The 25,922-nt window shown below is 34.1% G+C and overlaps 1 protein-coding gene across 1 annotated transcript in view; it reads right to left on the bottom strand.

Annotated features, from left to right (window-relative positions):
• Positions 1-25,922, bottom strand: part of CNTN5 (contactin 5) — a 1,330,348-nt gene that overhangs the window by 1,004,315 nt on the left and 300,111 nt on the right. Inside the window, exon 2 of the mRNA XM_019035685.4 lies at positions 22,057-22,195. The gene's annotated coding sequence lies outside the window, so the exon portion shown is untranslated. The remainder of the gene's footprint in view (positions 1-22,056; positions 22,196-25,922) is intronic.

Here is a 25,922-nt window from a genome sequence, read left to right as displayed (position 1 = left end):
CCTAAGAAAAGTGATATGATATGTGCTTTCTCCTATTAGATATAAGAAAACAAAGAAATTTTAATATAGCTATTATGTTATTTGAGCCTATGTTTTTCTCTATATAGTTTATGTGTTATTATATTAATTACTTTTGTTTCTAGTGAGTGGAGAAGCTAAGCATTGAGATTCATAAAATCCTTTATTTTCTTTGTTTGGAAGTTTTATAACACTTCCCAAGCCCTGTGTCATTGTTTTACCCTTTGATAATAATAATCTTTTTGTGCTAGTATAGAAACACAAAAGGCAGAGATTTTCCTAGAATCCACAACTATCCACGTGACAGGACTATTTCAATAGTATAAAGACATGGCCTAGAGAATAACCAGGATTGTGATTGAACTTGAAACTCTGGGACCCAAGGACTACTTGAAGGGATCAGGGATATTAAGTCAAAGATGTAAAAACTCTGGAAGAACATGAGAACTCTCTGCCTCTCAGATCTGATATAATGAATAAATGAGATTCTGCATACAAAACAACGTAGTGTCTCGTATCAGTCAATGACCTTTAGCTAGTGTCTTTGTCAGTCTGGGCTGCTATAACAAAATATCATAGGGTGGGTAGCTTCTACAACAAATATTTATTTCTTACAGTTCCAGAGGCTGGGAAGTCCAAGATAAAGGTGTAGCAGCTTCAGTATCTGGTAAGGGTTTCCTTTCTGATTTGTGGATGGCTGCCTTCTTGCTGTGTCCTCACACAGGAGAGAGAGAGCTTGTGTCTCTTCCTCTTTTTATAAGGGCATTAATCTCATCATGAGGGCCCCATACTTATGACCTATTCTAACCTACCTTACCTCCCAGAGGTCACATCTCTGTCTAAATATAATACCATTGGGAATAAGGGCATTAACATAAGAATTTTGGAGAAATGCAAACATTCAGTCCATATCAGCTATTTCTTAGTCACAAGTGCACCCTGCTCTGGTGAGGTTCAACTCCTTACTGGAGCTGTGACTATTGCCAGCAGGGTACACCTTGTGGGAGAGCTGACACCTCCTCCACCACAGTAGTGGAGACCTCGGTAGGCTTCTCTCTCCAGGGATGGTGAAGTAATCATAATCCCTGTCACAAGGGCCACTAGGCCTGAGGAGATCAAGGCCTTCTGGACACAAAACAGGCTGAGTATTGGTGGAGATGAGAGAAGAAAGGCAGGTGTTTGCAATACCATATAGACACTTTTGAAAATAAATTAGTTCACAATTTTTGCATTGCATTTTCAAAATTAATTCAATTCTTTGTTGATAATCAATCGATTGTTGATCATCATCAATTAAGCAGAATTATTGCTTGCCTCTCAGCACCTCTACTGACTTTCTATATACTTAATATTGGAAGTCAATATTTAGAGGCAGTATTCACACAATATGACATAATGTGAAGTGAAAAAGTCAAATATAGAATTAGATCTGTGCTATAATAATGATAGGAATTTACACCTATGGACAAAAACTGAAAGAAAACACAAGCTTTAAAAAGTATTATGTTAGCATGGTATGAATGTGGGCTAACTGTTTTTCATCTTTATTTTGTTCCTTCAATATTATGAAATATGCATTAATGTACATAATTAATCTCTCATGTATCTTTTGATTTGTTTTGAAATTTTTGATTGAAATACTTGAGGTTTTCTACTTTTACCTTTGGGAAAAATACAATCAATTTTTAATAATTCTATTTCAAAGGGGCCAGGAGAAAGTATACAAAATGAAAGGCATATTTTATAGTTATTCTGAGGAAAATTAAGTAATAATTTACATATGCATAGCAACAAATATATATAATCTACATTTTACTAGAACTAAGATTGAAAGTCTTTTCCAAGCATATCATTCTTATCATACCTTTTCAGATAGAAAACACAGGTATTAACACTCTTTAGACATCAGATCAAATCTTGATCTTGAGCTATTATTGTTATATGACATGGTACATGCTTCTTCTTTTAACCTCATATTCCTTTTTTGTAAAATTTGAGTGATAACGCCTTCCTCATTGGGTGCTTCAAGGTTAAGAACTGAGAAAAATGTTTCAATCCACCACAGGGATGAGGGCATAAGTTGTGGTTTGGATATATTTATTTTAAGTTGCCTTTAAGATGCCTGTGTACAAAGGTGAAGATAGGAATGGGATAGTTCAAAGGAAAGGACAGAGTAAACCACATAATCCTAATAAGTCATTAGATTCAGTTTATGTCACTAAAAAGATTATATCCCCCTCAACAACAGTGTATAATTCATTAGAAAAACAATACTGAGCGCTAATATGTGAGCAATATTATTCCCATATTATGTTTTCATAGTATTCCTGAGTGTATGTTTTATTTTAAATATGAAATACTTCCATATATATGTATTCATATGGCTTATATGCTTGCTTTACAGGAGTCCTAAATTTCCCTTTTGAGTAACTTAACACTTGGAATCAGTACAAGTGGGAGTAATTCAAATATTGGCCTGAGAAAAAGGCTCCACGTCCAGGGGTCTTGACTACGTCCATTATGTTTTCTGTTCCATCACAGGCCCTTCAGATGCAGAAAGCTACACATTTCCAGCTTTTCTTTTGTCTACCCAATAAGAGGTCCAGAAATGTCTAATCTTGTAAGGGTAGTGACTTAAATAGACTATGGTCTTGGAGAACAAGCAATTAACTAGATTTTAAGGGGCCTTACAGCTCATTGTAACATTTCTTCTTTAAACATACTTTTCTTATTTTTGAATGCTCCCTTAGCTGGGTCTCCAAAGTCAGTCATTTCACCCCTTGTCTGTGCAGATCACCAAGCAGTGTGCTGCTCATGTTGATGCTTTTCGGAGCAGAGATCACGAGCTTCACTGATGACATTTGATTTAAATTTTTCTATTACCCTATAGCCATTCTATTTACTTATTTTGCTCTTATTTATATGATCTGCTTTGCTACATTAGATGTATTTATCTTCACTTTCTTTTTCAGAAAAGTGGTGAACTAAAAAATTTTATATCTATTTTTCAAACGATGGATATCTTAATGTCATAAAAATTGTTATTTTTAACATAGTAGATAAACGTTAGTATGAAGACCCTGTCAGATCAGGATTTTTAAAAAATGAAACAATGTGTGATTAGTAACAAGAGTTTTCTGAGTGAATCTCTTTTGACAGCTTTAATCCAAACCTGAAAGAACTTGAGGATCAATTTTTTTCCTATTCTTTTCAGTTAACTAAGGATTGAGGTAAACAATGAGAAAGGTAATTCCTCCAAAATATGTCTGGTAAAAGGTTTTTTAAAATACAGATCCTTAATTTTACTTATCAGCAAGTTATTGATCTATCGGTGAACAAAATCCTACCTTATAAAGCTCTTAGCACTAACTGGGAAAGCTTCCTCGTGCCATAGACTTTCTACTGAAAACTTAACGCACTCTGAAGGTGAGGAGATGTAGGGCTGGGTGTGCTTAATCACAAAACAATTGTCTTCCGTAAGTTTGGCAATTAAATTTATCAGGTATTATCTCTATATGAGAAGGCTATTTTATAAATAGTCACATTCTATTTTTCAAGTTTATCATTTTCAAATGTTGGATTTTCTTGAAATGACATTTTATAAATGTAAATGAGGCTTTCTCAAGCGTCTGTAAATTTTTTTTTTTGTTTCACTTCGCACACTCTATGTAATTACACATTTACTTGTCCTGTTTCATTGTCGCCTCTAACACATTATTTGACCCATGGTATCTGATTGATTTATATGAAACTGCTGTTTTTGTAGGTCGAAATGTGGTCAGATGTTTTAAATGAATGACTAGTCATTATGAGTTTTTCATTTTAAGAATATAAGTTTTTCAAATATGCTCCGTGAAAAATTTTAAAGCAGCTTGCTTTAAGCAGAATTTAAAAGATAGATACATATTAGAAGGTATAGATACAGAGATGGAAGAATAACACAATAATATAAATTTTTCAGATTATCTTAAAACTATGCACACGGCTTTTTACTAAAACTGAGAATGGACATTTAAAATATACTTTAATTCACAAAAATCAAAGATTTCTTAGTGTCAGAAGTGACCTTGGATATCATACCTAGTCTACTTTTTCAGAACAGGATACGTCTTACAATGAAGCACTCACTAACACTATGTAATTCAGAGTCAGAAACCTTTTTATCATGCTGAGCTGAAATATGTTTCTGACAGCTAGTCTTGGTCCACAGGCTATTCTTTGGAGCAACACATACCTATTCTAATCCATCTTCCACATGACAGTACTTTTAAACATCTGAGAACATACGTATTGTGTCTGTCTAAATCTACTTCTTTCCAGAGTACACATCCTCAATTTCTTTCATCATTTCCCAGGTAATAAAGATTCGTCATCCCTCCTCTCTTTCCAGCCACCTGCAGCTTGCTATTGCCTCTCTTCCAGATGAGGCCTGACAAGAAAAGAGCACAATGACACTGCAGCATCCTCTATTCTGGATCTAAGCTTCACAACTATTGAATGATAACAATCTAATGCTCCCTTTCCACTTTACAAAATTTTGTCTTTTGTTTTGTTTTGTTTTGTTTTTTGTTTTGTATATCTCAGTTTTTTTAATCTGATGACAAATGACCATCATTGAAGTTATTTTCTACATAGACTCAGTAATATTACTAATATCTCAGCTAGAACAACACCTTAAGTTTGTCTGGTTCTAATTAATTGTATCCAGAGATTTTTTTATAGTCCTAAAAATAAACGGTATAATAACACTTGAATTTGGGCACTAGTATCCATCTGCTTTTTTTCTTTCTTTCTTTCTGTTTTCAGATAAGCTTTCCCTCTGTTGCCCAAGCTGGAGTGCAGTGGTACTATCACCACAACCTCCATCTCCTGGGATCCTGCCCACCTTAGCTGCTTAGCTGGGATCACAGGCACGTGTCACCACGCCCTGCATTTTTTTTTTTTTTTTTTTTTGAGATAATGGGGTTTCACCACGTTGCCCTGGCTGATTTTGAACTCCTGGACTCAAGTGATCCACCAACCTCGGCCTCCCAAAGTGTTGGGATTACGGGCGTGAGTCACTATGCCTGTTTGCCTTAAATAATAAAATGACACCATTTCAAATTTTATTAAAAAAAAATAATTTTTAAAATGATTGTCCTACTTTGTTTTATGTTATAGGTAAAAGCCTTGGCGTTTATCATTGTAGCATTGATTCAGGTTTCCCATATATATCCCTCTCCTTACACAGTTGTCTCTGAATCAAGTTATGAGAAATAGTTTGTGGCAATGAGTCAAATTACACACACTAGATTGTAAATTTTAAAATATTTTAAAGTGGTAAAATCTTATTTACAAATAGCAGGTAAAATGTCTGCTTCTGATATTTAAGACTATTTTTTCCATATCTTTCTGAGACTAACACTTTTTTTAAAATATGGAAAAGATCAGCATGACAAATAAACACTGATTTATTACTAGATATGTTAGATAGCTTATTATTTTATTAAGCAGGCCAAGATGCTCTTGAATCAAGTTTAAATCATAACTTTTATTATTAGAATTCAAATCTGGATTATTGTAGTGATTCCTCCTTGGATGCTAATTACATCAGTGTTTTCTTTACTATTTTTGTTCTCTCACAGTACTTTTCTTCAGCCATGGTTTGTCATTTAATTTTTCTTGAATTGCAAATTCAAGAAACCGGACTCAAGGCCTATTCATGAAGGTTTCTATCACTGGAATTTTGTCTCCTCAATAACTTGACAGAGACTGATTAATGACCTTCAAGTAAAAAACGTTCTTGTAAGGTTAAATATAAGCTTTAAGTTTTTCCTTTTTCTTTTCTTTTCCACTTTTTGTTGTTTGTAGATAACATACTTCCCCTTCCACAAAGAGTACAAGACATGTGACTTACTGACCATAGCACATTCCACTGACTTCCACAGTGATCCATTTTGGTAAATATTCTGATTATTCCAATTTTACAGGTGAAGAACCTGAGAAAATGAAGGTTTGCTCCAAATCATGCAGTTTGAATTACTAGAATTGGGATTCAAACTCATGCTTCCTGATGACAAATTCCATATAATTTCATACTTGCAGACTACCTCTAAGTTTTAATGCTTCAAAAAGGCATACTGTGAAACTATTGAAATAATATAAAATGAGATTATATATGTAAACTATTTGTATCCACATGTGGTTAGTCTGAAAACAAATTCCAAATATTTCATTTAGGGAAACTTGTATTTTGTTTGTAATACATATTTACATCTATTTTAAATAAATATTCAATGTTTTATTTATTGTGATACTAGAAGTTAAATTATTTCAGTTTGCTATGATTATTCATTAGAATAAACATACTTTCATAGAGAAGCCTCTCTTCCAGTTACAAGATGGTATTGAATTCTTGTTTCATCTCTTGTTAGGCTTTTATCTAATTTACAAAAGGTATAAGATGCAAACATAATAATAAAATTTGCCAGCAAATGCCTTATAAGATATCAAGTATTTCAGTCACCCAAAGTATGACCTTTAATGAATTATTGTTTAACCAGGCAGTTCAAAATGGGGGAGATTAGAGAAGCAGCAGAATCAAGCAGAAAAGTTTATCCAAAATATTGACCGTTAGCAGCCTGAAAATATAATTTCTAAGAAAATCAATGGAATTATATTTTGTGGTCATGAATATGTTTAATGTAGATTTATGTAATTGTAATACCATAGCTTTTGCAATTAATTACTTTCATTAAATTATTTTATATAATTATTTTTATGATTGTTTCTATTAGTAATTGTTGCTTTAGAGAAAAATCTATCTGTATTTGCTTTCTTTGCTTTTTCTCCTACCATTTGATCTCAAAGGCACTCAGACCAGGCTTTCAGTTCAACCATAACTTCTACGCCATTGCAAAAGCTCTTAGCAAGTAACAGTAACACCAAAACAAATAAAAAGTCACTCCTAAGTTCTCATCTAACCAATAGCAGCTTTTGTCATGGCTTTTCACTTCCTCCTTAAGTCTTTACAATCCACATCACCATTCTTCACTTGTTCTTTCAATTTCTGTAGCTGCTCCTTCTCAGGCTTTTTGTTTCCCCCCTAATTATCCACATCTCTGTAATCTATGTTTTGGTCCCTATAATCCTTACTTTTCCTGTCTTCTTTTGGAGTATTGTCAGACACACCAGTGCAGACTTTCAATTTTATATCTCCAGACAACTCAGCTTTCTTATACTCCAAATTTATATGTCCTGCTATTTTACATCTTCGCTAGTACATCAAATACGCACCCCACACCTGTCTGGAAATGATCTCCTTAATCTTACCATCCCAAACTGCTTTCTCTGACACCTGCCCAATCTCAATAAGAAGAATCTTGTTTCTAGTTGTCTAGGGAACTCCCACCCTCTAGTTCCTAAGGAACAAAATACTGGGATCGTCCTTTATGCTTTCCCTTTTCTTACATGTCATATCTAATCCATCAATAATTGCTTAAAATGTAAATTAAATCATGACATTGCTCAATCCAAAACTCTCCACCAGCTTGCTATATACACCCTTACGGAGGGTGAAAACCAAAGTCCACACAATATCTCACACTGATGTATTTTTTTTTCTAAAATGATTTTGGTTTTATCCTACCAGCTCTGTTATCTCACTTTTTTCACTCTCCATCTCACTCACTCTTCTCTACTCCAATCAAATACAGTCTTGCTTCAGGGCATTTTTTTTTTCTTTTTTGAGTCGGAGTCTCGCTCTGTAGCGCAGGCTGGAGTGCGGTGGTGCAATCGCAGCTCACTGCAAGCTCCGCCTCCTGGGTTCACACCATTCTCCTACCTCAGCCTCCCTAGTAGATGGGACTACAGGTGCCTGCCACCACACCCGACTAATTTTTTTGTATTTTTTTAGTAGAGACGGGGTTTCACTGTGTTAGCCAGGATGGTCTCGATCTCCTGACTTCATGATCCACCCGTCTCGGCCTCCCAAAGTGCTGGGATTACAGGCGTGAGCCACTGCGCCTGGCCACTTCAGGACATTTTCACCTGATGTCCCTTCTGTCACCAAAAAATCCACATGACTGGCACCCTTACATTCTTTATGCCTCGGAGCAAACATTGGCTTAGCAAAAAAGTCTTCCAGAATCTCCCAGAAAAACGAAAGCAAAAAACCACCCAACCATAACATTCTCTATCCCTTTAACTGAGATTTATTTCTGCCAAGACATTCATCACTTCAAAATATTTTACATTTTAATTTATTCATTAATTTAATACCTTTATTTTCATACTAGAAAGTGAATTTCAAAAGGATAAAGTTTTTTTATTTTAATGTTTTCATTTTTAATTTTTGTGGGTACATAGTAGGTGTATACATTTATGGAGTACATAAGATGTTGTAATATAGGCATGCAATGTGAAATAGGCACATCATAGAGATGGGGTATCCATCCCCTCAGCATTTATCTATAGGGATAAGGATTAATAAAATGATTCATGGCTATATTTCTAGTTCACTCATAATGGACACTATATATATATATGCACACACACAAACACACACATATATATCACAGATATATATATATCTGTGAATGAACAAAATACATAAAATTGATTAAGCACCAATAAAACTCTTAGAAAATTAGAAAAAAGATGTTATAATGATTTTCATAGATTATTTATTTAACACATTTTATAACTAAAGTTGACACAATTTACATAAATATAAACAAAATAAGCAAATAAAATAAATGAGCATATACAAATAGAGAAAATACCAATAAGAAAAGAAAATGGAAGACATCATAAAACCTAGTACAGTTTCTTGGCTCCCATTTTGGCTTTAATTTGATTTTAAGCCTCACATCAGCCTAAGCAGAATGAAATATTATAAATGACATTATTTTACAGAATCAGGGAGATTAAAATAAATACACACCCTGGTTCTCACTGAATGTTAAAAATAGCAACAAAATAAAATTAAACAGCAACAAAAAAAGTTATCCCAAAAATGAACAACTGTTCTCTGCTGTAAGAAAAAAGAGACATTCTCCACCCCTCATTCCGTCCCAACCCCCTAATGGAACCCTGTCAGACATGGTGGACAACATGCCCTACTCATTCTTGTGATTTGAGTATTACTGAATCTTATTATGCCCCTCAATAAAAATAAATAGCAAAGACCAAAATGCAATTCAATAAAAGCAGTTTTATGAAAGAAAAAGAATGAGACTCAAGTATAGAGCTGTTTGATCAGGCTGGATGGAAAGATAAGTAAGTCAAACACTTTTAAATGAGTAGATATTATTGAATGAAATAGCAGATATTTCATTGTGTTGCATATTTAAAGATGCTTTATGTTCATAACAGTATAAAATCAACACCTACTTAAAATGCTAATGTAAATGGAAGGAACCACTTCCAAAAGACATATATAGAAAAATCAATTTTCTATTTTACAGCAATTTAATTTTTACAAATAAGTTTATGAATTTAAACTAAAGCATGTAATATGGCATATAATACTCTGAAATATCCTATAGTTGAATAATTTTTCCAATTTTAATGTGATAGTAGTCATTTCAATAGTAAAGAAAACAACATTTAGTACAGATTTATTCTGCTTTGATTTTTTAAACTTTTATAGAACATAGAAATAACTACTGACATTATACTTTCAATATTCCAAAAAAAGACTTCTTATACATTTTTTTCTTTGAATAGCCTCAAGTGGAAAATAATAGATAGTCCCGGAAAAATATGTAACTTACTATTTTGTTGGGAGCAAGCCCCCCAAAATCCGGCCATAAACTGGCCCCAAGACTGGCCATAAATAAAATCTCTGCAGCAATGTAACATGTCCATAATCGCCATAACGCCCAAGCTGGAAGGTTGTGGGTTTATAGGAATGAGGGCAAGGAACACCTGGTCCGTCCAGGGCAGAAAACTGCCTAAAGTCATTCTTAAGCTGCAAACAAAAGTATGAGCAATCTGTGTCTTAAGGGCGTGTTCCTGCTGCAATTAATTCGGCCTATCCCTTCGTTTCCCTTAAGGGATACTTTTAGTTAATTTAGTATCTATAGAAACAATGCTAATGACTGGTTTGCTGTTAATAAATACGTGGGTAAATGTCTGTTCGGGGCTTTCAGCTCTGAAGGCTGTGAGACCCCTGATTTCCCACTTCACACCTCTGTATTTCTGTGTGTGTGTCTTTAATTCCTCTAGCGCTGCTGGGTTAGGGTCTCCTCGACCGAGCTGGTCTCTGCACTATTTAACTGTAATATTTATAAATTAACTTAAATTCCACAGCTACAACATGTTTTTCAAAAGTCTCTTCTAAGATTATGCTTATCTTCATTTCACATACACCTTAATATTAGGAAAAAATTGAATGGACTGTCCCTTCTCTGACACGATATAGAGAAAAATTATTAAGAAATACACTGATTCCCCTTCTAGCTTCGAAAGGCATGAAGAAATACTCTGTATGTGTCCTTATGTGACTTCAAAATTCTTGTTAAAGTTCTTTAGAACATGGTCATTTGTAAAAAAAAAATCTGAACACCAAGCATGTTTCCCTTTTACTATTGTGAATTGTCATGCTGTCATAGTGATCTTCTTTCTATATCTACTGTTTAGTAAACATTTTAGCTCTTATTCTTTTTTTTTCTTTTTTTTTGAGACAGAGTCTCACTCTGTCACCCAGGCTGGAGTGCAATGGTGTGGTCTAGGCTCACTGCAACCTCTGCCTCCTGGGTTCCAGCGATTCTCCTGCCTCAGCTGGGATTACAGGCACCCAGCACCATGCCCAGCTAATTGTCGTACTTTTAGTAGAGACGGAGTCTCACCATGATGACCAGGCTGGTCTGAAACTCCTGACCTCAGGTAATCTGACCACCTCAGCCTCCCAAAATGCTAGGATTATAGGCATGAGCCACTGCACCAGGCCTATTTCTTATTCTTGTCTAGTTTATAAGACATTAAGAAAATTGTGGAATAAATAGAAAAAAAGTCACTTTTATTTCACAATAATATTTCTATTTTACAGTAATACTATTACGGTGAATTACACAGAATTACTATTTCACAGTAATAGTATTAGAAATATAAGACAAATAGTAAAATAAATGTTATTTAAGGAATTCCACAACAGATTATTTCGTGTGTGGCATACCCGTTTGAGGCCATGTCATTCAAGCAACTCAGAGTGCACAAATTATACCCTTAGGTTGTTTATCCAAGCTATAAGCTCATCACACAAAAAAGTGAAACATTCTCTTAACCAATTTGACAATTTTATACCTAATAGCTAATTTGATTGATATTTTTGACTGAACTTTCCTAGTGTTAGAGGGACTAGTTAAAATAATGTAGTTGACATTTATTGAATTTACTACTGTGTACAAACATACCCCTCCAATAAATTAAAGGTTAAATCAGCAATCTAAAAACAAAAAGTTATTTTTTTTGTCCAAGAATAAGGTTAGGCTGAAGAAGGCTCAAACAGAATCTTGTAGGATTCTCTGTGTTTCCAGGGAATCTGACTATATTTTAATTACACTTCAGTAGCAGATGCTGTTAATGCCCCAGTCCACAATGGCGAATCAGTCCACCTGCAGGCATAGAGGACTGTTCCTGTACTCATTGTCTCATCTCGAGGGTCCGAGTCTCATCCTGCTTCTCTGCCTCAAGATTTTCTCTAGCACCACGGAGGCTTGTTCAACCAAGTACAGGGCAGCTTGAAAGGAATCTGAGTGTTAACAGCCCTAAAGTCAACCCTCACCCATGAGCCTAATTAGGGACATATTTACCCCAGCTTTCCATCTATCATTGTGAGAATTCTGAGGTATGTTTTGTATGAAACCTCAGAGGGAAGATATACAAGAAGCTGGAGCAAGATGAAGCTCCAAATACTTGCATGTGTGGACCTGCTCATTATTATGTCCTTTCTCGACTTTTCTCCATTCTCGGTCTTGTTTTCCCTACTCTCTCACTTCTGCTTGCTTCCTCAGGTCACCTCCTGTTAAACTATTTTCATTGTATGCCTAAAGGAAATCCAGACTAAAGCAACTTCCAAAAACAATCTGGAAATTTTATTATAAAAAATGTCTAGAATTTTTAGCATGGGCACCATATAGGTAACACGACTCCAGAGAACTTATGTTTTCATAAGTAGGATTAAAAGATTGAAGACTTCTGTATGGCAGAAGAGAGATGTGGCTAAAAAACAGAGACTTTAGAACAAGATTGCAGAGGTTTGAAACTCCCTCAACTAGTTACTTCTTGATCTCACTGCTTTAAATTCCTAGAGATATTAATAAGCTTGAATTAGTAAGTTGCTGTGAGAATCAATCATAGAACAGCTTCTGACACTTCACAAACAAATGCTGAATATTTGCTGTTGCTGTTATTATAGGTTTTCCAATTTGGCCTAGAAGCAGTGGTTGAAACAGCTCTGGTGCCAGTGAATACGACTTCCAGAGGAAGTATTGCTGAGGAATACACTGAATGTCCATTATTGTTTCAAGTATGTCTATTTGGCTTTGCTGATAGTTAGGTTGAGGGCCAGAAAGTCAAATAACTCCTACTCAAATCAGACAATACAGAAACAATGTGTATTAGAACTATATTTCATGTTTTATTACAAAGAAAATAATAGTAACAATTAAAAAGAACAAAGAATTATTTAAAAAAATATATTTTGTTAACCCAATATATCTAAAATATTATAATTTCTACATGAAATGATAATTATTAATAAAATATTTTACATTTTTTTCATACTGTGTCTTGGAAACTTGTGTTGTACTTTATTTTCACAACACACCTCAATTCAAACTAGCCCCATTACAAGGATTCAATAGCCACATGTGGCTAGTAGCTATCTTTATTGGATAGTACAAACTTAATTAACAATATACTAATATTGCTTAGGAAGTGGCTCAGTCCAATACTGTATGTCTGTATGTGTGTCTGTGTGTGTATGTAAAGTTTTATTTTGTTTTAAAATGACACATAATAATTATACGTATTTATGGGTAACTGTTATTTCAATAAACCTATGTATTGTATAATGATCAAATTAAGATAAGTATCACATCCATCACCACACCCTCCCACCTGCTGGCTACTTTATGAACTATTTCAAAGTTTCTTTGCAAGTAGAATTATTTAATATGCTTACAGTTTCCTTAGCTGCTACTATGGGGCTGTCAATTCTCAATTCATTGAATAGTCCTGTGTGTATTTCTAGAGGCCCATCTATCTTCTCACATTCTATTTTTACCCTGTCATGAATTGTGAAGCCAGACAATAAAATTTGTTTGAATTGCTTTCAAAGATGCCTGTGTATTTGTGAGTGAGAGTCTGAGATGTTTTAAGAGCAAAGGACAGGATTTTTATCACTCAAGGCATGTATGTGCTGGCCTTTTTAGTTTTGGTTTTTGTTTAATTTTCAGCTCTTGATTTCATTCTTGATAATTTATATTTTTAATAAAGGATACAATGCACTGTGTGTGTGTGTGTGTGTGTGTGTGTGTGTGTGTGAGAGAGAGAGAGAGACAGAGAGAAAGTTGATGAGTTGATAATCACTATATTTTTACCCATAGCTTTGAGAGTATAGCATTTTTTATCTTCTACCCAAGCAGGTCACCATGAGGACAATAATATGACAATCTGTTATCATTAACTCTGTTGGAGAGTTTTGAAGACACTAGAGAGAGTTAAATGACCTGGAAAACTCAGTCTATGGGAAAGTCAAAGTCTATTGTATTCATCTCTGTTATTTCCACTGCCATGCATCATTGAAATCTTAGAATATGACTTCCTATAGTGACATATAGACACAACAGAAAATTTTCACCTTGCTTTTAACCCCAAATAAAATCTCAGAGATTTGAAATATATTTTCTATTCCACATGCTAGCTTAGTAACAAATACATTATTAATACATTATTAAAAGTTATTTTCAGAAAGTAATTATAAAATGTTTAATTATTTTAAGTAATCAATCTATTTGGGAAGCATAGCGATAGTAGGAAATATTCAGTAAAATATAGGTATTGTTTGTAGATTAAGTCTATGAAGTGGTGGTCACGCTAAGTCTTGCAGATTTTCCCCATTCTATAAAGCAAAAAGAATGCATGAGAACTTATAAGTATAAGCAACTACAATTTTTAAGCTAATTTCCCTGAAACCTATCTGTTTTATTGTATGTGTAAGTGTAGCCCCAAAAGTCACCTAAATCACAGGTGATCCAAAAATGTGTTTCTTTTTTTCCCATTTTCAACGTATCAGAAGAAAATTAGGTAACAAAAAACTGTTTGAATAGTAAACATACCAGCTTGCCAAATGTAGCATTAAAATAAAAGCATAAAACTTTTTACAAATGACATTTGCAATCACGGTAATAGAATAGATTTGACCAAACACTGATCTTGTGCCACAATGTGCAATTTAAAAACTACCTGTGAAGTTTTTTGGACAATTTATTATGCTTTTTCACACATGAAATCATCACTAAAAAGCATATATAGGTAGCAACTTCTAAATTACGATGCATGAAAGTATGGATATTTTAACTTTATTTACAAAGGAAAAAGAAATACGGTTGTGCTAAGTGAATTGTATCATTCATGAAATAACATTCCAATATTTGAACCTCTGGCTATCGCCTCTTAAAATTTAGTAAGGTAAATACTGACACTTGGAAACCATTTACAGTGTGATCTTGGATACTAATAGACTAATTAGTTAATTTACCATACATTAGCTGCAGGGGTTTTCTGCTTCCTAATTTTGACATCTTCTCACTGATGATAATAGATCATCACTTGAAGATGACCTAACATTTGTAGAGGCGTGGTTGCCAATTCTCCTTATTTACATTTTAACTCTCTCTTTCCCTTAATTGTTGTACACCATAATAGAGTAAGAGAAAAACTTCAATCTGGAGAAATAATTTGTAAATAAAACAGGCATATGTATATGGTAAAAAAACTGTCTTTGTAACCGTGACTATCAGCCATATCAACTGTTACTTATGTAATTTATTCTTCAAATATTAGTTTAAAATGCACTATGTGGAAGACATTATCGGGGCACAGATTGGTATAAGATACAGTATCAAGCTTTAAAAATATTGTATAGAAAATAAAAGCAGAAGAACAAATATTGATACTATCAGTTATTATGCAGCATGTTTCTTTTATTTCATATAAGATGAGACTGAGACATTGTGGAAATAGTAGGATTTGATCTTAATTTTAACATGAAAAGTGGAATAATTGGGAGCATACGGCATGCCAGATAGGGTTAAAATATAAACAGAGAAATTAGTGAAGGAAAGTAAAATGCATATTTGGGGATAATGAGTTGTCAAAAATTAGTGGAATATAAATTATTTTGTGAATAATAGTTCTATCAGTTAGCTATTGCTATATAACAAATCACCCCAAAACTTTATGTTTTAAAACAACAGTAATTTGTTATCATTAACTCATCTTGAGTGGCTGAAGGTCAGCTGATTATGGCTGGGTTTGGCTGGGATGTTTCATCTGGGATGACTCTATTCCACATATCTCTCTTTTTATTCATTATTCTCTTGATGGTGAAAAAAGAGCAACATGGCTCATGGAAATATGCATTGTGTCTTAAGGCCTGACCTCACAGCTAGTATACTATTCCTTTTGTTAATTCAATTGTTCAAAGCAGGTCACATGGCTAAACCCAAAGTCAAGAATCAAGTAGGTATATTTTATTCCTTTGCTGAGAAGAGCTAGAAAGTCAGACACTGAATGTGCAGAGATAGAAAGAGTTAAAAAATTAAATACAACATTGCAATTTACTAAAATGATAAACTGCAAACTTGGAAAGTTGATCTACTGCAGATATGTAAAAGTAATGATTGCTAAATATTTTCTTTTATTATTATTTTACAGGTAAAAGAAAGTTATTAAAAGTTTAGGCACCAAGGTGTTTTGTCACAATTGTGTTTTCTTTTTCATTTATTTTCCACTATAGTCACCTCTGTCATTTTGTTAACTGCTTTTTGTGGGTCTAAAATATCTTTCTGCATGTTGAGGTAATTAAATTATTACCAATTTCTTCTTTCTAAAATTTAAAGTTCTACCTTTTAAGTCCTACATCTATCTATAGTTATTTTAATTTATGTATTGTATGGCATTCTGAGAGATCTTATTTTAATTTTTGATGAGTAATATATTTTACTAGCACAATTTATAGCATAGTCCATTCTTTCTCCACTGGTCTTTGGTATCACATCACTTGTATATCAATTTTTCATAGAGGCAGAAAATGTTCTCTGAGCTTTCTAGTATCTTCCAAAGGTTACTGCAAGGCTCTACCCTGTCCCCAAAACACACTGTCTTAATTTTGCTAAATTAACTTTTTGAAGTTAGACCAAAATAAACCCAATTGAGGGAAGCTTAACACTCTTGAAAATCGAGTCTTCCTATCTATAAACACAATATATCTCTCCATTTTTATGCATCTCAGTAGGCTTTTGCATACATATATTTGTGTTTGTGTGTGTGTGTGTGTCTGAATGTGTGTGTGTGCACATGTGTGTGTGTATGTTTATTTTTAGGCATCTCCTTTATCAAGTTTAGGTCAGAAAAATAAAAATAAATTTTTAGGTATTTTAATTAAAAAGAAATTTAGATATCAACTTGTTTTAAACTGTTAGAAAAGCTGAAGAAACAAATGACAGGAAAGACCACTGCTAAATCTTAAAATGACTGCGAGTTTTCAAAGAGTGGGCCATTGCAGAACTCTAGATAACTACATAACTAAGCAATTAGCATAGCTTCCAGCACTGAGGCGTATGATACTAAAAAATGCATCTGAGGCCACTGTGGCTGCTTCTCTTACATTTTCCCTATCTCTTGTACATCTCCCATTGAGTGGCACCTCATCATGAATCCTGCTAACAGGTGTTTTGAGAAACGCAGTTATCAGAGTCCCTGGCCTTCTAACATTCTGGAGAGCACAAGAATTAGGAAAGAGTGCTGTGTACTAACCCAAAATCCAGCACAATACTACGCAATCATTATTTCCATTATGTATGAGATCTCTTTTTATTCCATTTTCTAATCATTTATGACAGATAGATAGGAATGTGTCATTTTTCTATGTTAGTCTTATATCCCACAAGAGCCCGAGAATGCAGATATTAATGCCCAAAGGCCAAATCTATATTTTCTTCCCTTCCTTTCCCTCTCTCCTTCCCGCTCTTCCCCCTTACTCTGTCTCTCTCCTTCCCTCCCTCCTTTCTTCCGCCTTCCTTCCCTTCCTTCTCCCTTTCCTTCCTCCCTTCCTCCTTGCCTCCCTCCTCCCTCCCCTCCCTCCCTTCCTTCCTTTCTTTTCTTGTTTCCTTCTTTCCTCCTTTCTTCCCTTCTTTCCTGTTGTACTTCTTTTCCTTTTTTTTAAGTCTTATGAGACTTTCAGTAAGTTTCAGTCCACTCGGTGGTTAAAAATGTATGTTACTTATTCTATCACAATAATAACCATCTGCTAAACACTTTTCAGATGCCAAGCTTTAAATATAAGGGATTGTGTGTGTGTGTGTGTGTGTGTGTGTATGTGTGTGTGTGTGTGTTACTGCTTGTATATGTACAGATATAGATAAGATCGATTTTGTGTGAACTTTTTGCACCCTTACAAAAATGAGATAGTATTCACTTTTTTAGTCAAGTGAAAGTTGAGGTTTATAAAAATTGAGATACAGCCAAGTATCTTCAGTCAGCAAATATTACAGCACAGAGTCAATCCTAGTTTTAACTTATTTCAAAGCCTATAATCTTTCCATTTGTTAGAAATGCCTCAATACACTCAGCAAATGTGACAGTTTCTAAGCAGAAGTCTGTATCTAGTTAAGAATTTGTCTGTCTGGGATTCACTCTGTATACTAAGCTTAGTGCAGAGAGATGAACTGAATTTCAGACCCATCTAATGAAGAGATAGAGCCCTTCTTATGTTGTAGGACAGCCTTGAGGTGTTCAGGTGACTGAGCCTTCAGACTAAGAGTTCAATTTCTTGTTTGTGAGCAGAGGTGGATGGAAATTTTCTTATACTCAAAACTTACTCCAGAAAATAAATATTTCCTCTGTTTCCATGAGTTATTTCCACAATAGAAATATTAAATAAACGTTAACATTTGCTGAGCAAGTATCATATAGGAGCTATTTTGCATACATTCATATTAATGAAAGTGTTTGCAAGTTTTCAACCTGTGGATGCCTTGTGTCACACTAGCAAAAATTTATGTACTAGAAAGCCTATATGATCTGTTACATTATCACACTAAAATATATTCCTTATTTTTCTTCCTCTTGCTTTGGGCAAATTCAGTTTTCTTACATCTCCTTAGGAACTTCAACTTGGAAAATATTAATGCACCAACATATTTCCTATGGATAGGCTGATAATGAAAATAATCCATCGATATCCAACTTGAACCACCCCGTCTCACCACCATAACTGGCAGATAGAGATAAATGCTGTCCAAGAAATTCATGCAACCTCAGATTACAATGTTTCACACCAACTTATACATATATTTACTTAAGCCATTCTATTTTGTTTCACCTTACTAGGCTTTTTTTTCTTTTTCCTGGCTTTTTTTTTTTTTTTTTTTTTTTGAGATGGAGTTTTGTTCTTGTTGCCCAGGCTGGAGTGCAATGGTGTGATCTTGGCTCACTGCAACCTCCGCCTCCTGGGTTCAAGCAATTCTCCTGCCTCAGCCTCCTGAGTAGCTGGGATTACACACATGCACCACCATGCCTGGCTAATTTTGTATTTTTAGTAGAGACGGGGTTTCTCCATGTTGGTCAAGCTGGTCTCAAACTCCCGACCTCAGGTGATCCACCCATCTCGGCCTTCCAAAGGGCTGGGATTACAGGTGTGAACTACCATGTCCAACCTTACTAGGCATTTTTATACTTCATATAACAAATTTTCCTATAAAATACTTCAAAACAATATTTTCTAAAACACAAAAAACTATATGTGTAGTTAAAATAAATAACCAATTTTTGCAAGTAGTAAAACAGAGATGTCTATAAGAACCACCTCAAAATTAATCAGGATTTTGTTGTTGAATAACGATTTTGTGTGGAACTGTTCCATCTCCCTTCCTGATGATAAGAAATTACACTTTTCATTCATCTGGACACATGACCCTTGAAAGATTACTGTGGACACTCTAATTGCTAAGAAATTCTTTCGAGTATTCATTCAAAACTGTCTCCGTCCACCTTCCTTCATTATTTTGTCAATTCTGGCCACACTGTAAACATTTTAGCAAGTAGTAGTACTGTTAATTTACACAATACTTATGTAGCAACCGATATGAGAAATTTTTTCTCTTCAAATTTCTGTGTAATTGTCAAGAGCTTTAGAGATGAAAATTAGATTTCCTATTTTTGAAATTCAGAGCACATTCTACTCTATTCTTATCAACTGTAATACTCTCTAAGAGATGCATACATTGATACTTAGAGGTTTCCTTTCATGAATTGATGAGAATCCTGGCAATGCTAAAAAATCTATAAACCTAGAGCCATTCAGACTCTTCTCTAATGAAATAAAGCTCTTCCTCTTGGAGCTGAGCCAGTGTCTCCTGGATGAGTTGTATAAGTTATTGAGTGAAACATTTCATTCTCAAAGGCTGAATTCAGGACCGCTTTTAATATATATTGCCTCTTATTATGGCAGGAATTGAGTTGGTTGTGTCAAGATGAAACTGTCAGTTTTGCCGCTGAATGTTTTCAGTTGTTACAGTGACAGATTAGGTGCAAGTATATGAATGAAATGGCGTTTTATTTAAAATGACACTGTGAATCCACTCTTGTCAGAATCATCAATTCTAATTCACTTATGTCTTTTTGGAGTGCTCAGTTTGTCTCATTTGCTTCAATTGCTTCCTATTCTACCAATATGCTTTTCAATTAGTTGGAAGGAGCAACAACAAAAATGGCATAATAAGAGTGCACTTTGCTCTGCCAAACCTGATTCCACAGGTTCTCTGTACAGTTAAATACACTCTACATCCTCAACTTGAAACCTGAATTTATTAATAGATTGACAAAGAGCCTCTTCTAAAAAATTAATTAGACTTCTGTTGAATTACATGAATTTAATACAATTTGGTTGGTAATTGATAGAATGCACCAGTTCACAGGTGTCCAAGACATTTACTCTATTCTATTTCCATCTGCTGATGTGTCTAGCATAAATTCAAATTGCATATCCATCATCCATCTGGAAGTGAGCATTAGATCTGAAACCCTCTTACATACAGCTGCTGTGCTGTGTTCAGTGGTTCGGTTGTCTTTCTTTGAATGTCACAAGCATCATAAACAACTTGTTTCTAACATTACTAAATTCAATTAAGGTGCTTAGATTTAATTTATCTCTAGTAGTCACAGATATCTCAGAAGTAAAAAAAAAATATAGAGTTTGATTTGTTAAGGTGCATCCATGATTATGAGTTAAGAACAAAATGCTTTATATATAGGAAATAACAGCTTCCAAGATGTTTACGTTTATAGACAGAATACAGATGATTATTATTATTTTGTGTATGTAACCTATTCTTAAATCATTCTTATTGTAACAAATAGAACTTTGATGGCAAAATTTGGCTTACAATCTGTCTAATGTTAGAATATAGCAATGGATTAATTTATATGGAACTCAATCTTTTCCCATGATTTGAGGTTTCACTGTTAGATACTTCCCCTTCCCTTCTTTATACTTTCTCTTTAAATTTTTTTCTTTTATGTGGTTGCTTTTCTTCACAAGATTAATTTAGAGATACCTGGTACAGTTAGGGCCTGCAATCAAAATGACAGACTGGCATGATTTAATGAAATGAATAAAAGACACATGGAAAGTAACATTTTCTGCAACGAGCTGCTAGAATTTGAGTGTGGCTAGTAGAAAGTAAAATCAAATATCGTGGTAAAACTTCAGACTCCTACATCTTCCAAAAGAACTGCTCTCACATCCACATTTAGTAACTTCTCTTCTTTAATGCTAATTTTCAAGCTTGAAGGTACTGAAAGCATAGAGTAGGATGAGGAAACTCCTCTCCTATTTTGAATCAATTAACCTGGATTAACCTAACAAGTTAAAGGATAAACATGTGACAGCCTTGAAATTGGATACACTATTGTCAACATTTTATAAATAAGCAGAAAATAAAGATAATCATTCTATATTCATAGTGTATTGACCTTCTTGGTTGATTATTTAAAAAGTACATCAGAAGTATTGTAGTTAATTAAATAGCACACAATGGATTTAATTCAAGGTAGTCTACTGGTGCCACTTAGTCGTAAATAATAAATGTCTAATGATGTATTTCAAAGTATTTTAGAGTGTTCATTTTAAAGGATTATTATTACACAATGCCTAGGTTCACTCAAAATAGGTGAATCGCTCTTTAGTAATTTCTGTTGGTTACGTAAATATGTAAGAATGCGGAGCTGTTGTGCAAACTGCATAAAAGCCGTCTGCCTTCAGAAGATCCCCGTTCCCTGGTGGGGATGACACTACCTCTCTCCAACCATGACTTCCTGCTTATTTAACTTTAAGCATTGTCTTAAAATTCGAGCACATACAAAAAGCACAAAAGCCATCCACTAGCACATTATATGTCGGTTGAGAAAGATATCATGGAACAGGAGGCTATATCTGAGTATTGTTTTTCTTACTGTTTTCAGCAATTTTATACCACATTCAGTTACTTGCCATCCTCATATCAAACTAAAAAATTAGTAAGAACAAATATTTTACTGTGTTTCACTTTTAATAATATTTGCAGAATATTTATAGAGCATTTATGTTACTGACACAATCAAGGTGTTTTCAATTCAAAGACTAATCATTTAATTTGAGAAAATAACATATTAAGCTTCAGCATATTCAGCAGTTGTATTAGGAGCTCCATTAAGGATATGCATGAATCTTATATTTTTTTTCAACATTTCTTTCAATTTTATAGGCAGTTTAAAAAAGATGAACCGTACCTGCTTTCTGAAAACAGGGTCCAAAGTATGCTCTTGACAAAGGAACTGGTATCTGTAAAGTAATCCTTTTGTAGTAGTCATGCAAAAATGTTGCTTAGTAGATCTTGAATGGCATTAAATGGCAATCCTTTAAAGACACCTGTTAAGAAATAATATATACTATTGTGATAAAAATGATCCTTTTTTTCAACTTTGCTTGACCAAAACCCATGCATCTTATTAAATATTTTATATCAATGTTCTATTTAGTTATACATACAATCACTATGCTTTTTACCCATATAAACAAATACAGCTTCTAATTAGGTATATTTATGTAGTTGCTTTTTCAGATGTATTTTTTCCTTTATAATTTATATTTAATAATATAACATAATGTCACTCTAAGCTTACATGGGCTACAATAGCTTAGAATATTTAACACACTAACTTATACCAGCATTCCAAGCTTTTCTTAATTTTTATAAGATAATAATATGAAAATTCTATGCTATTCCTAGCATATGCAATGTTAAATTTATTATTTATTTTATTTAAGAATTTACAGCTGGGTGCAGTGGCTCACACCTGTAATCCAAGCACTTTGGGAGGCCGAGGCAGGCGGATCACGAGGTCAGGAGATCGAGACCATCCTGGCTAACACGGTGAAACCCCGTCTCTACTAAAAATACAAAAAAGTAGCTGGGCGTGGTGGAGGGCGCCTGTAGTTCCAGCTACCTGGGAGGCTGAGGCAGGAGAATGGTGTGAACCTGGGAGGTGGAGCTTGCAGTAACCATGAGTTGTGTTAGGAGCTCCATTAAGGATAGGCATGAATGGGGCCACCTCTATTCTCTTTGAACTTCTAATGAAGTTCATTGTTTAATGAAATTCTCTATACACTGAAATTTATATTTCCATTAAATTTAATCTTTGATAGATTTATTGATGTATTAGCATTGAAAACCTAGCATAGCTACCCATACATATATTTCAAATAAGAATCTGATAACATATTTCTTATTGTTTTCAGCAATTTTACACTATCTTCGTGAACTTGCCATCTTCACATCGAACTAAAAATTTAGTGAGGACAAATATTTTACTGTTTTTCTCTTTAATAATATTTCCAGAATATTTATAGAGCATTTATGTTTATTGACATAATCAAGGTAAGGAATATAAGTTTTAGAACTTTAGATTGATAACCTCAGAGTGATTGAAGGCCATCAAGTAAGATTCCATGTTAAAATACTACCAAGAGTCCAGGGAAACCTAAGGTACATATTTCATGATCAGATTGATAAAAAGTATTTCAGTTGCTTGTAGTTGTCACTACCAAAGGGTATTGACCTTTATGACTTCTATTTATATTATTTGGAACTTCAGGAAATTGACACTTTTGTTAAACAAGAGTAGTGAAATATCAGCAATTTTACATATGTCGACCTAAGATTTCCTTTAATCTCAGCTTGCATTTCTGATATCAAGTCTAAATTATAAATATTATTGTAGTATACAAATTGTGAACAGAAGGAACTATAGATTCCTTTTTGTCTTCCTTGATTCCTCCCTCTGTCTCTTCCTCTGTTTCTTCCTCCCTCCCTCTTTTCCTCGCTTTTGTCCCTCTTCCTTTTTTCTTCTCCCTTCGTTCTTTTCTTAATATTGTAACAATTTTACATTTCTGCTTTATGCCTTCTTGCACAAAATTAAAAACTAAAAAAGGCAGGAATTTTGTTGAGGTTTACAAACTTAGGCAGAATGATAGTTACTTAAGCAAACAGCACATCTTTATTCTAGGATTTGACAAGTTATGTTTTTTTCATCTTGGATTGCCATTAAGATGAATGTTTTTGGAAGTCAGAATTTTGTGTTCTTTTTACTGCCATTACTTCCTAGCAATTATACAGTGCATCATTTTTCCCTACTATCTGGAAATACTGAGAACATTAAATGAGATAATACACATAAAAAGCTTACCAACATGTCTAGCACATATTGAGCAAATAAGAAGTATCACTAATTATTTTCACATTTCATTATGAACTAACATAGCAAAAGAAAAAAATTATAATGAACTGTATTGTTGTGGTGATGGTTGTCATTTTCCAATTCCTTCCTCAAGTTTGCTTCTTAGAAGCAAAACTTTTCCATTTTGTCTCTGGAATAAACTCATGCTTGTCTTTAAGACAGTATGTTGTGATGACGAGACTACTTCATTTGCAGTCAGAGTCAGACTTCTTTAGGTTTCTACCATATACTTATGCTTAGATCTTAAACACTTATTTAGCATTTCTGGGGGTAATGATGTCAGATCCTATGTCTGCTCAAGGAATTATAATAGAAGTCTTAAGAAATAGTAGATGAGAAAATTATTCCTAAACTGAAAGTTTTACATATGTTAGTTGTTATTCCTCAAGTTACACTTTATGAAAAAGAATGACCTTTGCCAACCTACATTTTTCTCTCCATTTCTTTGAAAGCTAGACCAAATCTAAATAAATAATCGTAGGCGACTTACTGAAAAAGAAGGTAAGTTGTCTTATTATTTCACAACCTTGCTTCACACACCATAGGTCAACATACATTTATCTTGTATAGTTTTGCTGTGATTTTTTAATCTAACATGAATTTTACTTTACAGATGGAAAAATAGCCTAAAATTGTAAAAGCCATGTAATCATCTGATATTCTTATTTTCTTTTTTACAATCATAACTCCCTCTATTTCAAATCATCATCAGTGTCTGTATCTTCTTTTTAGAGTTTATCTCATTTCTCTCTTTTATTAGGCTGGGATACAAAAATTTGTCCCTTATCCTAGAGTGGCTGTCTTGAATAGACTCTGCCTGTAATTTTCTATTCTTAATGTGTTATTGACCAGAAAAACAAATATTTAAACTTAACATAAAATAAAACCTTGTAATTAAACCCTAAATTGATAATTAATTTTTATCAACAACATAGTAACTTCAAGAGAGTATTCAGCACTGTTCCCTATGCTTCAAATGACCGCTTCCCACCCCTGTCCACCTGAAGAGCTTCTATTCATGTTAAAATCCTGGTTTAGATATGAGATTTTTAAAAAAGTTTTCCTGATAATTTTTTGTGTTCTTTCTACTTCTGAAACTTGCTACAGATTACCTTATTAAATGTATTGCCCAACACTAAGTGATACATCATTGGTGCTCTTATAAGAAGAGGAAATGTGGGTAACAAGTAGACACCAGAAACATGTGCAAGCAGTGTGGTGATCAAGTGAAGACAGGAGTAAGGCCGCCGACTGCAAGCTGGGGGAGAGGCCTCACAAGAGACCAAGCCTGGCTCAACCTTCATATTGAACTTCTAGCCTCCAGAATTATGAGAAAATTTTCTGTCATTTAAGCCAACCAGTCTGTGGTATTCTGTTTTATGGAAGCCCTAGAAAACTAATACAACTGAGGACAAGGAGATCTGGGGAATAGACATATAAGTTTATGGACACTCTACAATTTAGTAAGCAAGAGGCACTAAACAAACCAGTGCACAGAATGGCTTGGCAAACTAAAACCAGTCTCTTTTATCAGCCATTGTAGTATGAGCACATTGTAGTATAAGCACACTGACACATTAACAATGTGGCCACGTTGGCAGAGATGGAGGTTATGCATGGTGCCCAAAACATGAATCCTCGTTCAACAAAAGCTGATCTACCTACTACCTCTGTAGAAAGCTCAACCTTCCAGCAACTGAGCGCTACACTGAGATCACCCACTACCCTTCACCAATATGGTATTATTGATTCTACTCAATCAATCAATCAAGGTGGAAGGAATAGCTTTTGAGTAGAATCAAAGCATATCTTAGGTGTGGGTTTCTCTTTCTTGCCCACATCTCTTCAGCTAGAGGCAC

Source organism: Gorilla gorilla, chromosome 9 (assembly GCF_029281585.2).
Source record: "Gorilla gorilla gorilla isolate KB3781 chromosome 9, NHGRI_mGorGor1-v2.1_pri, whole genome shotgun sequence".
Classification (NCBI taxonomy): domain Eukaryota; kingdom Metazoa; phylum Chordata; class Mammalia; order Primates; family Hominidae; genus Gorilla; species Gorilla gorilla.
This window is presented reverse-complemented; position numbering and strand designations above follow the sequence as displayed.